This window comes from Vicugna pacos, chromosome 7, assembly GCF_048564905.1.
Source record: "Vicugna pacos chromosome 7, VicPac4, whole genome shotgun sequence".
Classification (NCBI taxonomy): Eukaryota; Metazoa; Chordata; class Mammalia; order Artiodactyla; family Camelidae; genus Vicugna; species Vicugna pacos.
This window is the reverse complement of record NC_132993.1, coordinates 40,945,509-40,965,550: the sequence shown is the minus strand read 5'-3', so window position 1 is coordinate 40,965,550 and position 20,042 is coordinate 40,945,509. Positions and strand designations below refer to the sequence as shown.

At 39.4% G+C, this 20,042-nt stretch overlaps 1 protein-coding gene across 1 annotated transcript in view; it reads left to right on the top strand.

Moving 5' to 3' along the window:
• Window positions 1-20,042, top strand: part of LOC140697391 (uncharacterized) — a 49,806-nt gene that overhangs the window by 28,425 nt on the left and 1,339 nt on the right. The gene's annotated exons all lie outside the window — the stretch shown is intronic.

Sequence of the window (20,042 nt, the reverse complement as noted above, 5' to 3'; positions counted from 1 at the left end):
TGTCTGATCTGCCTCCCTTGCTCTTCACCACCCTTAAGCAAGCAGTCCCTCAGGAAGGGCCGACTATTCAGGACGCTCTGCAGACACCTGCCAACCAGCATCAGGTTGGCCAGTCAGGCTAGCCAGGTTCCCCAGTGCTCTGTTGCTGGTCACGGAGAAGAATAACATCCCACTGCCGTGAAGTCCTCATGGGCTGAGGACTCCCTTCCAATTCAAATCCACTGGAGTTAGCCCATTTTGTCATTTCCAATTTCCCAGGACTGCCAGCTGGTTCAAAGGCAGTGATGAAGCAAGTTCAGGTCAAAGAGTCCCCATTCCAGACTCCCAGAACTATCCCCACTGGCTCTCTCCCTTGCATGTTGTCATGGATGCAGAGAGAAAATATAATGCCAGCAGTGGGCATGGCCCCTCAACAGGGTGGGAGGTCAGACTGGCTCCCAAAGGTTACTGGATTATTGTCCCTCATCTCCTTTACCCAAGTTCTCTTTTCTTCATCTGACTCTCCTCACCTTACAACACTCCCACTGGCCTCCACCCCACTCACACGTCTAAGGACACGCACACACACACACACACACCCTTTACAATCACCTCGTACAAATCTGCTCATTAGAGGATCTTTTACTAACCTTCCCTAGACTCTTTGCTGTGGTTTTGCCCCATTTAATACTGAAACCTGTTCCCTTTATCCTCAACACCCTCCTTCTAGCTGTGTTTCCAAGCCTCTGTAAGCTTTATGTTTGCTGAGAAGTCCCAAGCAATCCAGGTACTTTCATGGTCAAAATGGCCAAGGGGATGGCAGTGGCGAGGAAGGGTGCAGGGTCAGGCAGACATAGAGGATCTGCGACATTTGTCTTCCCATGTGCAACCTCAGGAACCCTGCTGCTTACTAGTGAGACGGTGCTTTAAGATTTGCCCAGTTTTCATCTCTGTGAGCACTTCTCAGACAAACAAGATTATATCTTGGATGCAGCTCTGTTAGCACATGCTCTTCACTCATTGATTTTGGCAAGAATGAACTTCTGCCGCAGCCTACACAAACTGGCGTGGTGTGGATCCACTTCAAATGCATTTCTCATAGGTAGCAGCAGCATCTCTGCAGAGTCATCTAGTATATGGGTTTTTTTCTGACCATTCCTTCTGATAGACCACACAGGCACAATGTGAAGGCAGCAATTAATTTTCCTTTGGTTACTGCACTCCCTAAAGAAGCTTCTCCTGTGAGGTCTGTGCTTGCTGGCACAGCACAGAGACAGCCCTGCCAGAAAGAAGAGTCCTTTAGTAAAATGATGTTTTGTGTGCCAGGATTTTGAGATTTGGTGCTAAGGTATTTTAGTTCTTTTCAAAATCCTTGGGGGAAAATTAGTTGGAATAGTTTTGTAGCAATAAATCCAAAGACTGCCTGATGGAGGATCAGTCTCTTCCCTGCTTTTTGAAGAAAAAAAATGAAAGAAAAAACTGTTATCCAGTGCAATATGCATTATGAAATAAAGAGTTTTAACTTCAACTGCAATTCGACAGACATTTACTGAACTGCAACTATTGGTTCTAGGCTCTGAGGATGCAACGGTCTTTAAGACATAATTCGTGCTCCCCAAGAACTCAACTGCAGTGGGGAAGACAGATACTTAAACAAAGAAATTAGAGCTGCGTGCTAAATACTGAAAGTGTGTATGAGGGTCAGAGATGCCACAGAGGAGGAAGTGATGAACTCTGGAGGTTTCAGGAAGCCTTTCTGAAGGAAGTGGTGTCTGAGGTTTAAAATGAATAGGAGTTAGCCTTGCAAACAAGGTGGAGGAAGGGAGGTCGTTTCAGATAGAAGAAACATTATGGGCAAATCTGTATAGGGAAGGCAGTGAGACCAGGACTTAAGATAAACTGGAAGGAAATGGTGAAGTCAAGAGCCTGAGGTGTTACGTCTTTTTTTTTTTTTTTTTTTTTAGGGAAATATAATTCTCAACCGCAAAACTCGCCGTTTTAAAGTTTCCTTTAAAAATGGCTTTTAGTATATTCTCAAGCTTGTGCAACCATCACCACTGTGTAATTGCAGAACATTTCCTCACCCCAAACCCTGTACCCATGAGCAGTTGCTCCCCTTCCCCCTCCTCCTGGCTTGCTTCTGGAAAACACTAAGCCACTTTCTCTCTCTATGGATTTGCCTTTTCTGGATATTCCAAGTAAGCAGAGTCATGTAACATGCGGCCTTTTGTATCTCATCTTGCTTCTTTCACTTAGCATAACGTTTTCAGGTTTCATCCATTTACTTCATTCATTTTTACAATTGAATAATATTTCATTGTATGGATATAGCACATTTTGTTAAACAATTGACATACAATTGGGTTGTTTCCACCTTTTGGCTGTTATGAATAACATTGTTTACACCCTTTTGTGTGACAGGTTTTCATATCTCTTAGGTGAATATCTAGAAATAGAATTTCTGTGTCTTATGATTACTCCATGTTTAGGGTGTTTTTGAGGAACTATTAAACTGTTTTTCAAAGTGACTGTGCCATTTTACACGTCTGAGCGATCACAAGGGGTTCCAGTTTCTTCAGATTCTTGCCACAACATGTTGTCTGTCTCCCCCACCCACCATGATTCCGTTTTCTTTTCCTTTTTTTAAAAAAATTATTTCTGTCTGCCTTTTTTTATTATAGCTACTTTACTGGGTGTAGAAGTGGTATTTCATTGTGGTTTTGATTTGCATTTCCCTGGTGACTAATTATGTTAAGCATCTCTTCACGTACTTATTGGAAGTTTGTAAACATTCTTTGCTCATTTTCTGTTGGGTTCTTTGCCTTACTATTATTGAGTTGTAAGAGTTCTTCACATATCCTGGAGAGCAGGCCTTATAAGATATATGATCTCCAAATATTTCCTCCCATCCTGGGGGTTGTCTTTTCACTTTCTTAAGTGTCCTTTGAAGCACAAACATTTCAAGTTTTGATAATTGATCTATTTTTCTCTTTGGTTGCTAGTGCTAGTGGTGTCATATCTAAGAGCATTTCCTAATCCAAGGTCATGAAGATTTACACAAATGTTTCCTTCTAAGGTGTTATAGTTTCAGACCTTACACTTAGGTCTTTGATCCATTTTAAATTAATTTTGTCTATGATGTGAGGTAGAGACCCAACATCATTCTTTTGTTTGTGGATGTCTAATTGTTTCAGGATTGTTTTTGACAAGACTATTCTTTGTGCCCATTCAATTGTCTTGGAATTCTTTTCAGATATGAACTGACCATAAACGTAAGAGTTTGTTTCTGGATTCTTTATTCTATTCTATTAATCTACATGTCTTTCCTTATGCCAGTATCATACAGTCTTGATTATTGTAGCTATGCAGTGAGTTTTGAAGTCAGGAGGTGTAAGTCCTCCAAATTTGCTTTTATTTTTCCAGGTTGTTTTGGCTATTCTGAACCCCTTGAATTTCTGTATAGATTTTAGGGTCATTTTATCAATTTCTACATAGAAGCCAGCTGAGATGTTGATAGCAATTGTACTGAATTTGTAGGTAAATTAAGAAGTACTGCCAGCTTAACTATTAAATCCTTCCATGCATAAATTTATCTTTCCATTTATTTAGGTCCTTAATTTCTTTCAATGATGTTTTGTAGTTTTCAGTGTAAAAGTCTTGTACCTCTTTTGTTAAGTTTATTTCTAAGTATTTTATTCTTTTGGGTGGTATTGTAAATGGAATTGCTTTCTTGATTTCATTTTCACATTGTTCATTCCTAATGTATAGAAATACAATTGATTTTTGTATGTTGATCTTATACCCTGCAAACCTGCTGAGCTCATTTGTTAGCGCTAATAGTTTTTTTTTTATGGCTTCTTTAGGATATTCTAAATACAAGATCATGTCACCTGCAAATATAGTTTTACTTCTTCCTTTCCAATTTGGATGCCTTTTATTTATTTTTTTGCATAGATGCCCCAGCTAGAATCTCTAGGACAATGCTGAACGTAAGTGGAAAGAGTGAACATCCTTATCTTATTCTTTATCTTAGTGAGAAATCTTTCAGTTTTTCTTCATTAAGTATGATTTTAGCTGTGGGTTCTTCATAGATGCCCTTTATTAGGTTTGGGAAGTTCTCCTCTACTCTCAAATTGTTGAATATTTTTAACATGAAGGGGTGTTGACTTTTCTCAAATGCCTTTTCTGTGTCTATTGATAAAATCATGTCGTTTTTGTCCTTTATTCTGTTAAAGTGGTGCAGCACATTAATTGATTTTCATATGTTGAACCAACCCTGTATTACTGGGATAAAAATCACTTGGTCATGGTATATAATTCTTTGTATGTATTGCTAGATTCAGTTGGCTAGTATTTTGTTGAGGATTTTTACATCTGACTCAAAAGGGATATTGGTTATAATTGACTTTTCTTGTGATGTCTTCATCTGGGTTTGTTATCAGGGTAGTACTGGTCTCATAGCATTAGATGGGAAGTGTTCCTTCCTCTTCTGTTTTTCAAAGAAATTTTGAAGGACTGTAAACTTTTGTTAGATTCATCAGTTTATTCATACAGTGAAGCATTCCAGTCTTGAGCTTTTCTATATGGAAATTTTTAAGTTATTAATTCAATCTCTTTACTTCTTATAGGTCTATTCAGATTTTCTATTTATTCTTGTGTCCATTTTGGTAGTTTGTATCTTCCTAGGAATTTGTCCATTTCATCTAAGCTATCCAATTTGTTGATATAACAATAGCATTCCCTTATAATCCTTTTTTATTTTTGTAAATTTGGTAGTAATGTCCCTTCTTTCAATACTAGTTTTAGTAATTTGATTTCTGTCTTTTTTTCTTTCTCAATCCAGCTAAAGGTTTGTAAATTTTATGATGTTTTCAAAAAATCAATTTTTAGTTTCATTGATTTTCTCTATTTTTTCTCTATTTATTTATACTCTAATCTTTATTGTTTCCTTCCTTCTACCTGCTCTGGGTTTCGTTTGCTCTAATTTTTCTTGTCTTCTGGTAGAAAGTTATGTTATTGATTTAATAGCTTTCTTCTTTTTTAATATAGGTGTTTACAGCTATAAATTTTCCCTCTATTTATTTCTTTACTTGTATCTCATAAGATTTTGTATATTATGCTTTCATTTCTATTCCTCTCAAAGTATTTTCTAACTTCTCTTGTGATTTTCTTTGACTTATTGGTTATTTAGAAATGTGTTTTATTTTCACATATTTGTGAATTCCCAAAACTTCCTTCTGTTAATTGACTTCAATTTTATTCTATAGTGGCCCAAGAAGGTATTCTATATAGCCTTAAACTTTAAAAATTTGTTTTAAACTGGTTTTATAGCATAACATATTGTCTATCCTGCAGAGCATTCCATGTGCACTTGAGAAGAGCCTGCACTGTGCTGTTGGTGAGTGGAGTATTTTATAGATGCCTCTGAGGTCTAGCTGACTTATAGTGTTGTTCAAATCTTCTGTTTCCTTGTTGATCTCCTCTCATTGTTCTATCCATTATTGAAAGTCTAACTATTACTGAAGTCTCCAATTATTATTATTGAATTGCTATTAATTCTTTCATTTCTGATAGTTTTTGTTTATTTGTTTTGACACTTAAGTCTCTGCTCAGTTAGCTTAGTGGTTAAGTAATTATTAGATAGAGATTTCCTTAAATGCTGGGGATCAGTGAATCTCCCAGTTTTTGCAGAGGGGCTCTGTGTACATGTGGGGTCTTGCCTTCAACATCCAGTCAGGCAACGACTGTGAAAGGAAGACCCTGGGGACCTGGGGTAAATTCAGCTGCTGCTTCTTTAATCTTCTAACCACATATTATACCAGACTTAGAAGTAAACAGCATGAGGACAATGAAGCAGGGAAACTGCCTCCCCTTTAAGCTGCTGTAACTCCTCCTGCCAGTCATTGTTAACCTCCTAGAAAGAGTGGTCTCTGGTTGCCTTCTAGTACTCAACCTTGTGTGGTCTTCAGTGTGCAGCAGCCTGGCTTCCACCTCTGTCACTCTAAAAAAATCAACAATGATGAATGCTTTCCTGTCAAGAATGATGTCAGTCTTCATCATTCTCCACCTGTTAGTGTTGAATGAATAAATTGATCCTTCATTCCCCTGCATCTCCCATCTCCACCTGTGAGCCCCATGCCTCCAGCTCTAACTGCCAGCTGGACACTGACATTGACACTGATATTTAGCAAATATCTCCAACTCAACATGTCTCAGTGTAAACTGTTTCTCCAAAACCTACTTCTCTTCTTGTCTTCCTTAGTCCTCACATTACTCAGCCTGCAAATGCTGAGTCATTACATATTCTCTCTGTCTCTCCCTGTTCATATATTCAATCCATTACATTTCTGACTAAACCATCCTTAGATGTCTCTTGTCTCCATCCCCACTGTGTTCCTACGACTCTCGACAACGGGCACCCCCTCTGTTTTTCAGTCTGCATTGCTACCAGAATCCCCTCTATAATACACAAATCTGAACAGTATTAGGCCTTAGAGGTTTCCCAAAGCTAGGGTGACTGAATGTCCCTGTTAGCTTGGAAAAGAGCAGTTTTATGCCAGGTGTTCTGTTATTCTGCCTGGTTAGCAAGGCCTTTTACTCTCAAAAGCGATCCATTTGGATGGTGAATTATGTGGTCATCCTACCATGGCTACAGGATAAAATTCAAATTCTTCTGTCTGGCTGACAATCTGGCTCCAGGCTAACTTTCTTCCACTCTGGCCATTCTCCAAACATACCAAGCTGTTGCCTACCTCACTGTCATTGTCCATGCTGTTCCCTCTTCCTGAAAACCTTTCCCCGCCCTGTTTCCCACTTACCAACTCCTCCTTAACCTTCACTACCAAGCCAAAATAGCACGTCTTCTGTGAAACATCATAGCCTGTCTGGCCCCATCCCCACCTCTCAGAGCTTGCCTCCCACCATCCCCAGACCTCTACCTGTGATCCTGTAGCAATTTGTTCAAACCTCTGTTACTGGTCCTACTTTGAATCGGGTACAACACCTGGCATATGGCAGGTCTTGAAAGTGTTTTGAAAGAGAGGTTTAAAGAAGCATGAAGCCAGGAGTCTTTTCTCTGGCTCTGATTAGAATTAAGAGTTTTTATCCTCCATATGGGACTTGCTTGAGAAAATCCGACATGTCAGAGCCAAGTCTCTCCTTCATCTGTAAAGTAATAAGGAGAATGATTGCTGCTGCCAAAACCTACCCACGTGAACTCAGTAGGGTAATAAAAACAAGTCCTGCTGTTGAAGTTTTACATGTTGAAATAAAGAGAGATGAGCCTCCCATCCCCTGTCATCTGTCCTCACAGCCTAGGGCCTGTGGAGGGTAGGGGCAGGAGAAGATTCTGCGATCGGGCAGATGGTTAAATAGAGAATGTACCTATGGGAGGTCAGAATGATTTATTCCAATAGAAATGAAACTCATTTGAAGAATAACCATTTATTGACCATGTGTACGGGTCAGATACTGTGCTAAGAAGTTTACAAACCATTTCTTTGTGTAAAGCTGATCTTGTAGGATGGATAATATGAGTTCCCACTTTACACTTGAGGAAACTGAAGCTCAGAGAGTTTAAGTAACTCACCAAGGGCACAAAGCTAGTAAGTGAGGTTGGAATTCATAATCTTCATAGTAATAATGCACATGTATGTGCCAGGGTCTTTATGAAGTATGCTGCTTGGTCTTCACAACCACCCCCCTATTATATTTCCATTATCAGATGGGAAAACCTTTAAGCAACTAGCCCAAGGTCACATAGCTAGTAAGAAATTATGCCAGACATTTTACTCCAGAAGCCACACACCTGGTCACTAACTTCTCTGTCTTCCAGGTCTGTTTGATTTTGCTATCTTGGTTCATTCTATATTGCCAGTGTCCACATGATACTTCTCCCTAGCTCCTCAAAGTCTGCAGGGCTGCAGACCAGCAGCATTGATATCGCCTGGTTGTATGATCGAAAATTCTTGAACCCCACTCCAGACCTAGGGAACCAGAATCTGCATTGTAACAAGATCCCGGATCCTAGTCTAAACCAGTGGGTATCAACCTTGTTTGGATATTAGAATTCTGTAGGGGGCTTAAAAGAATCCTGATGCTTGGGTACCAATGATAGTGACTCTGCTTTATTTTTCTGGGTGTGGTCTGGGTACTGAGCTTTTAAAAAGCTTCCCAAGGGATTCCGATGTGCTCAGTCTGAGAACCACTCCTTTAAGCAAATACAGCTGTTGGTTCCTTCCTTCATTCACTCACTCATTTCTCTTATGAGCGACTGACCTTGACAAAGTACAGGCACAGCTTTATGGGGAGATGGACAAACAATTACAAAATCATGGAATAAGCACTATGAAAATCACGATCCCATGGGCCAGGGGAGAGATCCAGAGGAAAGTCTGACGTCCAAGTCTGCACGAAAGAATCAAGGCAGATTGCTCTCACGACACCACATTATTCCCAAGGAGGAAAAGGAGCGCTTGGCTTTGTTGAGCGGGATGGTGAGCTGGTGTGGGTGAAGGAGAGGTTTGTGTTTACTATGAAAGTGAGATTCATAGAATTTTAAGCTATAGTGTATTGTAGAGATCATTTGATGACTCCAGTGGTCTTCTAGCCTTTTTGACTATAGCCTGCATTAGGCAAAACATTTTGTCTCAGCCCAGAATATACATAGTTTCATGAAATATTTACTTTCACTACCTGTGGTGCACTTTGATATTTTCTAGTCTCTCAATACTCTTCTCTTTCATTAGGAAAAAAAATATTGGCCATGCCTAACTAAATTGGATTTCTGCCCCACGAAAGGGTCACAACCTATAGTTTGAAAGTCCTGACTTAATATCTTTAATTTTTTCCTGTGGAAACAATAACTTAGAGTATCTAAATAACTTAGCCTGGAAGAGTAAAGAAAAATGTGTTTAAATTCTAGTGTGAAGGATTGGTGTCAGAAATAAAGAGGGCCTTCTTTATGGTATTGGCTCTTGGATATTTCAGAAGGACTTGCCCTCCCTAGAAGTCCTACCCATTTTCTGGGAGGCTAAAGCACAGTCCTGTGGAGAAGGCAAGATGGTGAGTTAGTAAATGAGGTGTCCAGATCCTTTCTAGCCCCACTCAAATACCCTGGATAAATCAATGCCACTGAGCAGGAATTCTCAGTTTTGCTGGGTTTGGGGAGGGGTCACTGACACCTGGGCGTGGGAAGAGGGTGCCATTAGAATTACCTGGGGTCTTTGTCAAGTATAGGTGACTCCCAGCTATTCTGATATGCACCCTGCCCCTTTAAGGCCAAAATTCCAGTTGACAGGAAGCCCTGTTGAGGCTCTGGTTGATGGGGGTGTATCATATCACTCCAGTGTGTTGGGGGAGGTAGGGAAAACAAAGGTGAGAACCACTGATCTCTTGAGCAATGGTTCCCCACCTTGTAGGTTCCACAGACCAATAAAAATTCAAAGTCAGTTTGGAAATCAATATCAAGGTGCCAGTTTTTCATTGTGTCAGATAAGGAAGTTGAAAAAAAGACCTCTAAATAAACGAAAAATGGAAATCTACCAAACTACTGCCCTCTACAACTACCATAAGATTGGAAAGGACATAATCCTAATCCAAAGGAAAGTCTTGTAAAATGAATACATTTAGCTTTAGGAAATTTCAAAAAATTTTTAATTTGGTAAATGTACATAACAAAATTTATCATCATAACTATATTTTTAAATTGAAATATAGTCGGTTTTCAATGTTGTGTAAATTTCTGGTGTACAGCACATTTTAACCATTTTCAAGTGTACAGTTTGGTAGTGTTATGGTCAATTGTTGTGCAAGCAATCTTCAGAACTTATCATCCTGCAAAACTGAAACTCTGTACCCCTTAACAACTCACAGTTTTGCCCTTCCCCCAGCCCCTGGACAACCACCGTTCTACTTTCTGTCTCTATGAATTTGACTACTCTAGGTACCTCATGTAAGTGGAATCATACAGTATTTGTGTGGGTTGTTGCTGGGTTATTTCTTTTTTGTGTGACTCCTTTCACTTCCCATAATGTCCTCAAGTTTCATCCCCATTGTAGCATGTGTCAGTTTCCTTCCTTTTTGCTCTCTCTCTGCTCTCCACCATGTGAGGATACAGCAAGACGGTCACCTGCAAACCAGAAAGGAGGTTCCCACCAGACATCAGATATACTAGCACCTCGATTGTGGACTTTCCAGTTCCAGAACTGTGAGAAATAAATATCCATTGTTTAAGTTAAAAAAAAAAGACCTTCCTTTTTAAGTCTGAATAGTATTTTATTATGTGTATATACCACATTCTGTTAATCCATTCATCCATGGATGAACACAGGTTGCTTCCACCTTTTGGCTATTTCAAATATTACTACAACGAACAGGGTGGACAAATATCTGTTTGAGTCACTGCTTTCAATTCTCTTGGGTATATACCCAGAGGTGGGGTTGCTGGATCAGATGGTAACTGAGTGCTTAATTTTGGGAGCTACCATCACACTGTTTGAAGATGTTTATCTTTTTAAACATAAGAAAGCAACTACTGCATTGTTTGAATTTTAATTAGTTCACTGTGAACATTTCATCACAGACTGGTGTTGGTCTGTGGATCAGTGCCTAGAATTACTGCTCCCTTCTTCCTGAAGCTATTCACTCTTCAGATGAGGAAATCTGGAGTCTTTATATCTTCTCTGACAAGAAAGATACTTATTTTTAATCATAAAATATCCATTAAGTAGTTTGGAAAAGCCATTAGCCTGATTACACAAAAAAGGAAAAACAAGACAGTTTCTATTATTCAATTTAGCAAGCCATCACCATTTCAAAATTGACTGTAAGTCACTGTCATTCTAATATTGAGCATTGCAGGTACAAGACGCTTGCTTTTCCCCTGCATGATGACTCAGTTTACAAAAATCCTAGAGGAGATGGCCTTGCTTTCCAAACTCTTACTTCTCTGAGGTTCATGTGTATCAAGCTAAGTAAATTTTCTGTATGGTAGGGCTTTAAAATATTTTTTTTAAGTTGTACATTTTCAGTTCTTTGTGAACTCCAGGGGAAACTCTTTTGCTACTGAAAGTCATGAGTTATCAAATAGCTTTACTTCAGTAGAAAAAAATCCTGCTGTATTAAACTGAAATCTTAATTGTAGCTGCCATTCTCCTCATTAATATTGGCCTTGACAGTACTTTTCACTTCACCCAATCATTGCTAGGGGGAAGGCATGAAGAAACAGCAAAATCTATGCATAGTATGCCATCTGTTAAGACATACTAGAGAAACCAGATAGATGTACCTCTGAACGTTTAATTGAAATGCTTATGTTTTACTGAAGAAATTCCAGATCTCTTCTAATTCCTCCCTGGAATTTCAGTGAATCACAATTTCAATGAAGTACAAATTTGAAAAAGTAACACATTGTCATTTCCAAACCTATGAGTTTGCTGCTTGCACAAGTCATGTCTGAAGTTCCTTCCTATTTAAATATCTTTTCCTTTTTTTGCTTGCCTCACCAAAGCAACTCAGTTCTGGAAATGTTTTTACCTCTCTCCTACTTCTGACAGTCAAAACTGAATCAGAGATGCCTCAGGGAGTGGTGTGTGTGTGTGTGTGTGTGCACAAATGTGTATATTTTCTTTTTGCCCTTTCTCTGCTAAATCTGTGTGCTTTTAGTGCAGCACAGTTTATTTTCCAATCTGTATGATTTGTTTGAAGCTTGGTATTTACATGTTGTAAAAAAAATGTTCTAAATATATGAAGAAAAATACATTTCTCTATAAAGTCGGAGTAAGTTATTTCATAATGTTTAGGTCTGTTTGTTTCAATGAGAAGGTTGTAAGAGTATTTTTGGCATTAATCTTCCAGAGTTTAATATTCGTTCACAATTGGCCCATGATATGAAATTGAATCTGTATCTAATCATTTCATTAGACCTGTAGAGTCTTCTTCCGTTCTCTTTGTTACTGGTGTGGGTCAACCTCTCATGATTTTTCTGTCTTGTGGTAAAATACACATAACCTAAAATTTACCATTGTAAGCATTTTTAAGTATACAGCTCAGTGGCAGTAAGTACATTCACATAGTTGTACAACCCTCCCTCATCATTTCGTACTTGGGTTACTGCAACCACCTTCAGAATCCAGTCTTGCTTCTAATTTTGCCCCCACTAAGGAAAGAAATAGAAATCTTATCTCTGTTGACTGATTTTCAGCATGTGCATGGGAGGAAAAATGAAAAAAATGGAAAGGGCATTCTTTGCCATTTCTTCTGTACTTAGGCTACGTAGTTGATGAAAATCAAATGCAGATCAAGTTCCAGGGCGAAGAAGGGGCTGCACCTGTGCATGCCTGACGCAGGTCACTCCTTGCTCCAGCCATCACAGCCAAAGCCATTGTTCTGTGAACTTGGACAACCTAAATGCTCTTAAAACTCATTTAGCATAAAGTGGCCACTAGAAGCACAAAAAGGCCTTTAGAAGTAAAATGTTTAGCTTTATAAGGTGCAGAAATAATCATTTCAAAAAAAATAGGAGGCAAAATGCTTAGGTGGCTGAACTTTGTACCAGTGCACACAGCGTAAAGGAGCCGGACTGGTCTCTGCCCCACCCAGCGCCACTGACGTCACCTGCTCTGCAGAGAGCCTTGAGCTCTGTTGAGGGGTAAGTGCATCAAACTGAGGAGCCCGCTGATGCAAACTGCTTCAGGTTTGGAGCCCTTGGCAGTGCTTTTTTGTATCACTAGATGTCAGTGTGGACTTTCCCGACTGCCACCTTCTCTCCTCTGCAGGAGATGCACTAGACAGCTCCCTGGGTCCTTTCACTCAAGTCCTGGCAAACACAGGGCTATTTTCAGAACTGTAATTTCACCAAATATGCTATCTTCTTACATATTTTGACTTTTCAGAGTTCTTTTGAAATGCAGAAACTCTGAACCAAAGGCTGTTCTTTCTAATGCTCCGACCTTGTCACCTCTGTGCTTGTATTTGCAAGGCAGCCTCGCAGGCTATTTGGAGGCAGGTAATGGGAAGTCCCAGCTGTGTTCCACTCATGGTCTTTTCAAAGCGGCTTGCTGCCTCTCAGACTTCAGTGCTCAGCTTCAGGGAACCACGCGCCCATGGCTCAAGACGGGGGCAGGAAGCCAAGAAAAAAGACGTAAGATTAGCCACATAAGGATTTCATGGCCGTGTTTCCCAGATTTTTTTTTTTTTGAGGCATCAATCAGGGAGCTTTCGAAGTCTTAAAGAACAGTCATTTTATTCGTCCCCTATTGTTGCTGTAACAAATTACCACAAACTTAATTGCTTAAAACAACACAAATTTATTATCTTGCAGTTTTCGAAGTCAGAAATCCGAAATGGGGCACACTAGGCTAAAATCAAGATGTTGGCAGGGTTGTATTCCTCTTGGAGGGTCTGAGGAGGATCAATTTCCTTGCCTTTTCCAGCTTCTAGAAGCCACCGGCATTCCTTGGCTCCTGGCCCCCTCTGTCTTCAAAGCCAACAGTGGCCCATTGAGTCCTTTCACTGCATCCTTCTCCTCACCCCACCCCCAACCCCTTTGCTTATAAGGAACCCACTCAGGTAACATAATCTCCCTATCTCAAGACTCTTCATTTATTTACACCTGCAAAGTTGCTCTTGCCATGTGGGTAACCATTCACAGGTTCCAGGGATGAGGGCATTTTCCTGTCTATCATAGTCATTATTTTGAATAAAAATAATGGAAGATGCAATTTTTGAGGTGATGAAATTTTTAATAGCCTGATTCAGTGTAATCGAAAACTGCTGTTTGTAGCAGACTGTGTGGGAAAATAACAAGGCCTACATTTCCTTCACTTGTGGAATGCTGACAAGGAAGAAAAATAAATTAGCCACACCCAGCATTACTATTTGGTTGCCCTCCAACCTGACCGCGCACAGCACTACCTCTGTAGCCCCTTGGGACTCCCCACTTTCAGGGGTGCCTATCCGAGGATTGGCATTGAGTTGGCTCAGGGTGAACACGCAGAGAGAACAGGAGACATGGTTCCTGCACCAAGAAGCATGGCGCAAAAAGAGAACTCTGTCTATACCCCGTGCAAATTCAATATAAGATCGGACGCCTAAAGCCAATAGAACTTAACCCCATGCCTTGCTAACACCTAAAGGCTGGTTTTGTTCTGTCTTGTAAAGCTGAATTCATCTCTCCTGCTTCTCAAACTTGCCCTCTCCCCCATATTTCCTACCTAGTGCTACCAAGGACCAGAAAGCTTACCTGTCACCCTTCAGTGTCCCTTCTCAGTCCTGCACAACATCCAGTTGGTCTCCAAGATTTGCAGAGGCTACTTTCTTAATAGCTTTTGAATTTGCCCCACTAGTCTCCTGATTAGTCTATTTCATTGTGCTTCACTGTGCTTTTCTCCCTTCTGTTAATAAATTTTCCAAAATACTGTGTGAGTTGTCCTTCTCAGCTGTAAATACAATTAACCTGCCTGTTGTGAAAGTGGTCCCCTTTGTCTTCTGGATTGATCCCACCTTCTTAGCCTAGGACACCAAGCCAGTAAGACTTTGCCTCAACCTACCTTCCCAACCTATTTGCTCACCTCATCGCCTCCTATTCTCTGTTCCAGCTATAATGAACTGCTTGCTTCTTCAGATGCTCAGAGCTCTCCCTTGCTCCCTCCGACTGGAATGCCTGTGGCTGTTGAAGCTCTCTCTCTCTCTCTCCCTCTCTCTCTCTCAAGATTTCAGCTCAGTATCACTTCTGGGAATTCATCTTTGTCCTTCACCCAACCCCCACCCCTGCACTCAGCTCCAGCATGCATTTACCACATTGTACTCGAATCATCTTGTTATTTTTATCTATGTCCCCTGACTACATGCTATAAGGTTTTTAAAGGCAGGGACCCTGTTTGGTTTAACTTTGCACCCCTGGTGGTAAGCACAAGGCCCGGTAATTACAAATGTTCAGTCCCTTTTTTGCTTAAGAAATGAGAAGACATCTCCAGTGCAGGTCCCAAGGTATTCTGATATTTCCATGCACCAGGGATGACCTAGTTCAGGGGTATGTTCCAAAACCTACCCGGTTTAGTTCTGTATTTCTAAAAGTGCTGCCAGAGCCCAGCTAGCTTCTGGGACCTAGAGGGTGGGGCAGATTGAACAGTAGCTCTTATTGCTCTATTTTCTTTTAATTGCCAGGGAATGATCGTTCTGCAATTATGAGTTTACCATTTCCAACCTGGTCAAACCCGGGGGCATACATCTCCAACAGCAACTCAGTGGGAACTGGCTACCTAAGGTATGGACTGCCCTGGCTGAAAAGCGTAGAAGATGGCAAATGTGACACGCGCAAACTTAATGTGGTAGTGATAGCCTGTTAAGTCAGTAGTGGTTCAGAGGGTGTTGTCACTGCTGCCCCTCGTGATCCGAGGCAGTTACTGATTGTCTCCTGTGTGCAGACTGTCTTAGAAGCAGGCACTATAGGGAGTTAAAACAGAAACAGTTCTGTACTTATGCAATCTAGGCCTAAAATAAGGGGTTTGCTTTTATTGGGGCTTTCAGCTACCTTTTTGGGTAAGGGAGGAGGTGGTAAAGGAAAATATCTTGTAATACTATTGAATCATTCATGGATAACCATAGTGATTTCAGTAAGTGACAGGAAGCAGGAAGGCGAGTGCATATGCACTGGAGGAGGGACCACATGCATTATGTAGCCGAGAGCTATTTTTTTCCCCTCAAGATATTCTTCATTTCTGTCAGCAGGGAAATGCCCCTCGGTACTGACCCATGACACACCTTTCCACAAAATGTGTTTTCAAAGCTATGTCCCTCATAAAGAGTCAGGATTCCTTTTAAAACACTGTGTATGGAATCTGAAAGATTTCTTCTTAATGAAGGAAAATCATCATGGGTTGTGGCTGGTTTGTATTAAGGGTTTTAAAATAAGAGCCTTTCAAGATTTTTAAAAACTGGTTGTTTGAAATCCAAAGTGGACTAAGAGAGCATAATATAAATATTTAAGCTCTTATTAATACTCCATACCATTTTGATAAGCAAGAAGTAAGTTATTTTTATTAGTAGGCACTGACATTTTATCTCGAGCTGTTTTTAGAAAGGAAAATGATTCCAGAATCTATGTTTGGCATAGCTGAGGGATCTGGTCACTGATTGATTAACATGAAATGCTTTCATAACACATTTAGTCCTTCTCAGGACTCCAAAGACTCCTTAGTGAACGTGTAATTTAATTATCTTGTAGAATCAAGAGTATTTAAAAAAAAAAACTTTAGATATTAGGTATTTCAAATAGCTAGTCCCTCATCTCTTAATGACAATTTCTTTTAAAATTTCATATATACTTATATGCATACACATCTATCCCTTCTATGGTAGAAAGATGTAGGTTTGTCATGACATCTTATATTGTCATCAAGATTAGTGACGTACGTACTTATTAGTAAATTACTACTAAACAATTATTACCAATAAATTTTTAAGTGTCAATAATGTATTAAAATTACACAAAGTGGTAAAATCAATCCTAGTCAGTATCAGTATATATTAACCTACGCAATATCACAACCTACTAATTATTATAACCTGCCAGGGATAATATCATTGAGATTAAAATTTGTGTATCTATCAACCAATTTCAAAATATTTTCAAATAGAGACTGAGTCTTTTGAGACTCAAAATCGCTCTGTGAGACTGGTATTATGATCATCTGCATTTTACAGAGGAAACAGGTTTAGCCAGGTTAAGTGGCTTGCCCTCAATCCCACAGACAGTGCGAGGCAGAGTCAGGGCCTGACGCTGGCCTGAGCTTACCCACTTCATGGTGTGTGCTTCTAATCCTGCCATGATGGCTCCATCCTTTGGAAGACAGCTATGATTGTTAAAGAATCAATGAGAATAAAAGGAAGGGAGAATTTGGCATAAGCATGACACCAAAAAAATGTGTTAAAGGCATTACATAAATTATGTTTATGTTTTCAGATGTTCTCTGAAAAATTACCCAATAATGTGACTCCTAAATATTCCTCTAAACTGACTTTAGTTTTTAGGAATTTACAATGTAAGTTTCTAATCACCACTAAAATCCTTTGTCTGGTAGATTAAGATAGATTTCTAATGTTTAGATGCCCCATTTATTTCTTTAAAAAATGAAATATAATAATAGGAAAAAAAGCCTATTTAAAGATAAGTAATTATAGTCCTATAGTTTGGTAAGGAGACAGAAACAAAAATGGCAAAAACTTGGCCTTCTCTTAAATACTATAATGAGAAGAAAGTGGGATGGCAGAGACTTTAGCAAAAAGTGTAGGGCTGGTGCTGGCTGCAGGAGAGCCTATGGGCCTGATTGAGCAGATTAATGGGTGTGACAGGCTTTCTGCTCTGTGCAAATCTGCTGTCCTACAAGTCAAAAGTCTGATCTGGCACAGCTTTAAAAGAGTAGGCAAGAGAGGAAGGAGAAGCACAAAAAAAAGAGTTAAGTGCCAAAGGGAAGAGACTCGATCCAATGGAAATTCAAACTAGATAACAGTAAACCAGTGGGTCGGGTATTTTTATTGATAAGCCCAGAACTAGCTTATCTGTTCCAGTGTGGGTTTCTGGTCACCAATTTTGTCAACATAAAGTGCTTTGACAATAGAAACGAATTGAGAACCCCAGAAGTCATTGATCAAAATATCATTTAATCATATCAGGAGGTAGAAAAACAACATAAAAAAAGCTTCAAATATTAGAAATTTTAAAGGGCTGGGGCTCTGGTCTCTTGAAGATTATGTACAGGAGAGCGTCATTTAGACCAGTGCTTCTCCAAGGATGGTCTGAGATCATGTGGCATCAGCATCACTGGGCTGCTTGTTAGAATGCAAAGTCGGAAGGTCCAACCCTGATCTAAGGAATGAGAATCACTGGGGGTGGGGCTCGGCAGTCCATTTTAACAAGGTCTCTGGATGATTCTTTCATGCACTAACGTTTGCAAAGCACTGATTTAGACCACTGTTTGTCAAACTGCAGATTATAACCCATTAGCAGGTTATAAAATCAATTCAGCAGGCAGTGACCAGCATTTTACAAAAGTGAAATGGAATAGAATAGAAACTGGACTGCATCCCATGTAACATGGGTATGATCTCATAAAACTTTGTTCAGTTCTACGCACATGTACTATTTTGGATGAAGCAGCACTTTTAATTTTTGAAGAACTAGTCGGGTAGAATAATAAAGAAGCTACAAATTTTGAACGAAGTCAGAACTGTCTGGCTGACGGTAAAAGATGCTGACAGCTTAATGTGGATCCCTGTTTGGAGACAGACTGAGGAGGGAGGAAAGAGGGCCAAGGGAAGAACATACTAGGCCAAAGTTTCATAATTCCAGAATCCTTGAGGAGAAAGGAACCAAAAGGCCCACCCAGAGAGGAACCCGAAGGGGCATCTACTATAGGAGAGAAGTCAAGGAGGATAAGGTTATGTGTGACCTTCAAGAAACAATCACTTAAATTGGAATATTCATTTACTCCTTTTTCATTCATTCATAGATCGCTTATTGTATGGTCACAGGTGCCAGGCACTGTGTTAGATGCTGGGGGCACAGAGGTGAGGTCTGTCATGAATGGCACTGTTTAATGACAGCAGGAAGGAACAATAATAATAATACAACAGCAAGATCAGTGCTGGGTAGGGATTATTAACACAGCACTGAGTGGGAATACTGAATTAGCCTGTGATGATGGGGTTAAGAGTGGGATGACGGGGGACATCCATATGGAGAGGGCATTTAATCAGAATGATGACCACATCTTAACATGATATTCTATTTTGAAACTAACCAGTGATTAAAGCGGTGGTACTCAAACATTAGTGTGTCTCAGAATCTCTTCAAGGGCTTGTCCAAGCACTTTTGATTTAGTAGATCTGAGGTAGGGGTGGGGTCCTGAAAATCTGCCTTTCTGACAAGTTCCAAGTTGATGCAGATACTTTTGATCTGGGCACTACACTTGAAGTGTCACCGATGTAAATGATTGAATTAAGTTATACTGATGGTGTTTCTAAATAAGCTATTTCAAGCAGATGGAATTTAGGTGATTCACCCAAACACAAAAAATTTTTCTTTACAGCATTTTTGATGGTTTAATAACAATAACTGCCACTTGAAATTTTTCATATAAATTAATTTTTATTGAAAAATGTTTTAATAAGATTTAATATTTAACTTAGATATTTGACAGCCAGACAATTGTTCTTGTAACAAAGACACAGGCTATTTTCTTCTCTTCCTGGACACACACATAAAACCATATTTTCTGACCCTTTTGCAGGTAGTTAGACCATGTGACTGATTTTTGCCAACATGGATAGTGGGCGGAGGGAGGCAAATGTTCCTTGTTCTCTTTGTGAATTGCCTTTTTGAGTTATTTTTGAACCTCAAAGCTCAAGTTCTACATGACCAAACCCGAGTTTGTGTTGATTTTCTTGTATGTTTCCATCTGGAAATCTGACACTATAAGATATAGGATTTTTTTCCTAGGTAAGAATAAATGTTAAGCACTTTTCAAGTATAATTAATGTCTGGGTAAAATGATTTAAGAATATAAGTTTGGATGTAATGAAGCAACATATAACCAAATCTTGAATATAAGAGTCATTGAGTTAAATCTTCCCATTTATTAGTTTTAACTAGTGATGGGGTTTGCTCCATATTATAGTTATCTAAGCTTTTAAAATGTATAATGTATAATGATGTATAAAACTTTATATATGATAAATGCATAATGATGAGTGTGAAACTCTTTAAGTGTTTTACTCCTTTTTTAAAATAACCATTTGTTACTTTTCTCTATTAACAGTAAGTTCTTAGTGTATTAGTAACAAACTCCTGCTGATCCAGAGTTTTACATTGAAGGACTCATTCAATAAAAGTTAAATCAGATCAAATCACCAAATTACATTCTTAAATTAGAGCCTGTTACCTGGTAACCACTTTGGCTTTTTAAACTTTCTTTGTTTACCATGTAAACCTTGGTTTCAGTTGGCTCATACACGAGATGAAAGAATTTTTTATTTGAATTGAGTAGCTTTGTATACACACACAC